Source organism: Triticum dicoccoides, chromosome 3A (assembly GCF_002162155.2).
Source record: "Triticum dicoccoides isolate Atlit2015 ecotype Zavitan chromosome 3A, WEW_v2.0, whole genome shotgun sequence".
Lineage (NCBI taxonomy): Eukaryota > Viridiplantae > Streptophyta > Magnoliopsida > Poales > Poaceae > Triticum > Triticum dicoccoides.
The window spans coordinates 657,346,413-657,350,634 of record NC_041384.1 but is presented as its reverse complement, the minus strand read 5'-3'; positions in this window follow the sequence as shown (position 1 = coordinate 657,350,634).

Genomic DNA, 4,222 nt, shown 5'->3' with positions numbered 1-4,222 from the left:
GGCTGCCCCTCTCTCTCTCCACTAAGGCCCATATGGCCCATTACTTCTCCCGGGGGGGGGGGGTTCCGGTAACCCTTCGGCTCTCCGGTTTTCTCCGAAATCACCCGGAACACTTCCGGTGTCCGAATATAGCCGTCCAATATATCAATCTTTATGTCTCGATCATTTCGAGACTCCTCGTCATGTCCGTGATCACATCCGGGACTCCGAACTAACTTCGGTACATCAAAACTCATAAACTCATAATATAACTGTCATCGAAACCTTAAGCGTGCGGACCCTACGGGTTCGAGAACAATGTAGACATGACCGAGACACGTCTCCGGTCAATAACCAATAGCGGAACCTGGATGCTCATATTGGCTCCTACATATTCTACGAAGATCTTTATCGGTCAGACCGCATAACAACATACGTTATTCCCTTTGTCATCGGTATGTTACTTGCCCGAGATACGAACGTCGGTATCTCAATACCTAGTTCAATCTCGTTACCGGCAAGTCTCTTTACTCGTTCCGTAATACATCATCCCGCAACTAACTCATTAGTTGCAATGCTTGCAAGGCTTATGTGATGTGCATTACCGAGAGGGCCCAGAGATACCTCTTCGACAATCGGAGTGACAAATCCTAATCTCGAAATACGCCAACCCAACATGTACCTTTGGAGACACCTGTAGAGCTCCTTTATAATACCCAGTTACGTTGTGATGTTTGGTAGCACACAAAGTGTTCCTCCGGCAAACGGGAGTTGCATAATCTCATAGTCATAGGAACATGTATAAGTCATGAAGAAAGCAATAGCAACATACTAAACGATCGGGTGCTAAGCTAATGGAATGGGTCATGTCAATCAGATCATTCAACTAATGATGTGATCCCGTTAATCAAATGACAACTCTTTGTCCATGGTTAGGAAACATAACCATCTTTGATTAACGAGCTAGTCAAGTAGAGGCATACTAGTGACATTCTGTTTGTCTATGTATTCACACATGTATTATGTTTCCGGTTAATACAATTCTAGCATGAATAATAAACTTTTATCATGATATAAGGAAATAAATAATAACTTTATTATTGCCTCTAGGGCATATTTCCTTCAAGAGGTGCGCACGGCGGGCACGGATCGGCCCCAAGGGCATGACGTACATCCAACTCCACGGGGGCCAGTTTTTGGGGATCATCCATTCCCTCAGCTGCCTCCGGCTCATGGTATGTTCCCAAACACCCGGACGGGGTTCGATTCAGAGACTGGCCATGGTGACCGTCGACCAGCGCAGTCGGGTCGCTCCTCCTTCGGTAGTGGACCGAAGATGGACTTCCCCAAGTGTGATGGGGAGGACTATCAAGTATGGCTCGACAATTGCGAGCGGTATTTTGACATCTATGGTGTCTCAGACCATATGAAAGTTAAATTTGACTCTTTGAATGTGATCGGTAACGCTGCACTTTGGCTCAAAATGGCCAAAAAACGCAAACCCCTCCAACATTGGGATGAATTGCGTGCAGCAGTAGCAGAAAAATGGGGCAAGGATAAGCATCAGTTCTATATGCGTCAGTTGTTGTTATTGAGTCAGATAGGATCTGTAGCTGAGTACACTACCAAATTTGACACTCTTCGTCATCAGATTTTGTTAGTTGATCCACATACACATGAGGTGCTCTTTGTAGAGCGTTACATTGCAGGGCTCCGTCCTGACATTCGTTCTGCTGTTGTTTTACACCGTCCTGAAAGTGTGGATACTGCTAGTTGTTTGGCCTTGTTGCAGGAAGTCGAGGTGGAACATGACAAATCTCTGTCAGCTGTGAAGCATGGCTCGCGCTCTTACAAAAAATCATCGGCAGAGAAGAAACAAGGGGTTTCCGCTTCAGAAGACTCGCCGAAGTGGTCTGAAAAGCTGGAAGCATTGCGTGCCTACCGCAAGTCGAAGAATCTCTGTTTCACTTGTGGTGATCCGTGGGCACACGGCCACAAATGTCCTGACAAGGTGCCCATTCATGTCATGGAAGAGTTACTGGAGATTTTGCAGTTAGATGATCCTCCCGACCCTCAGCATCTATCAGATTCCAGCTCAGATGAGGAGGTAATGCTTTTGGCCGGGGACAGTGGCTCAACCCCGCAAGTCAAGCGACGCACCATGCGTCTCCATGGTTGAATTGGTAGCCGAGAGGTGCTAATTTTGGTGGACTCTGGTGCCAATTGCTCGTTTGTGGATGCGGCGATAGTTGATGAGTTACAACTTCCATTGCAACAAACGAAGCCAGCCTCATATGTAATTGCAGGAGGAAGGACATTGATGAGCTCCCAAATGGTGAACCAGCTCTCATGGTGGACTCAAGGCCATACCTTCTGCCAAGACATGAAAGTGCTCCCCCTCGGCTGTTATGATATCATCATTGGCGCGGATTGGCTCGAGCAGCACAACCCTATGTGAGTTCATTGGCACAAAAAGTGGATGAAGTTCACTCACGAAGGGCGCCGCATCTCCTTGCGAGGCATTCAGGACACAAATCAGCATCTTAAACCCGTCTCGGCAGGGAAATTGAAAGGACTGCTATGCTGAGGGGCAATTCAGCAAGAAGTGCAAATCAAGCGCGTGCACCAAGAGAAAGAATTATGCTCCATTGCTGATACTGTTCCAACCCCTGACCCACTTCCTCCAGAGGTAGCCACGGTCCTGCAAGAGTACAAGGATGTGTTCGCGGAGCCATCCACCCTGCCACCCTGGCGTTTGGGTGATCATAAAATTCCCCTCATTCCGGGTGCTCAACCGGTCAGCGTTCACCCGTATCGCTACAGCCCGCAACAAAAAGATGAAATACAGAGGCAGGTCAAAGAGATGTTGCGCAAAGGCATAATTCGTCCTAGCTCCAGTCCTTTTGCATCACCCGTTCTACTGGTTCGCAAGAAAGATGGATCGTGGCGATTTTGTGTGGACTACCGGCAACTAAACAACATAACCATCAAAAATAAGCACCCAATGCCTATAGTAGAAGAATTGCTTGATGAGCTTGCAGAAGCAGCTTGGTTCACCAAATTAGATTTGTTGGCGGGTTATCATCAGGTTCGAGTGGCGGAGGGAGATGAATTCAAAACAGCTTTTCGGACGCACCGTGGGCTATACGAGTTCCTGGTAGTTCCCTTTGGCTTGTCAGAAGCTCCCGCAACATTTCAAGGTGTGATGAATACGGCTCTAGCGCCGGTGTTTCGTGAAGGTGTAGTCGTGTTCATGGACGATATCTTGGTGTTCAGTAGGACACTTCAGGAACACATTGCAAAGCTGAGGACCGTTTTGCAGCTCCTGCGCGACAACCACATGGTGCTTAAACAGTCAAAGTGTGAATTTGCCAAGCCTCAAATTGAATATCTCGGCCATGTAATCAGTGCGGCAGGAGTGTCCACCGATCTAGCGAAGGTAGCAGCTGTCCAGCAGTGGCCGGTACCAACCACCGTACGCGCTCTGCGGGGTTTCTTGGGGCTTACCGGCTACTACCGAAGATTTATTCAGCACTACGGGGTCATCAGCAAGCCTCTGACCAATTTGCTCAAGAAGGGGACAATATTTCAGTGGACACCAGTGACTAATCAAGCCTTCCAACTTCTGAAAGCAGCCATGATTCAAGCCCCAGTACTAGCAGTGCCAGATTTCCGTCAGCAGTTTGTCCTGGAGACAGATGCATGCAAAGATGGAGTGGGGGCAGTCCTGATGCAACAAGGGCACTCGGTGGCATATCTCAGCAAAGCACTTTGTCCAAAGAACCAAGCCTTAAGTACATATGAAAAAGAATTCTTGGCGATCCTCATGGCGGTTAACAAGTGGAGACCTTACCTACAACACCAGCATTTTGTGATCCGCACCGATCAACAAGCCCTGCTGCACTTGACTCAGCAACGATTAAGTACTGGGATCCAACACAAAGCTTTTGTTAAGCTCATGGGACTTGACTACACTATCCAATATAAAAAAGGGATTGCTAATGCGGCGGCTGATGCTTTATCGCGCCGTGAGCATGGGGCACCCTTGCTGGCGATTTCGGCAGCGGTGCCCTCCTGGCTCGAGACCCTGGTGGATGGGTACAATGAGGATCCTGAATCAAAGCAGTTACTGCAACAACTGGCTGTCACCTCTCTGAATGCTCAAGGTTACTCTCTTGAAGCGGGAGTGATCCGATACAAGGGCCGCATATGGGTGGGTCAGAACCTGTTGGCACAACAGCAT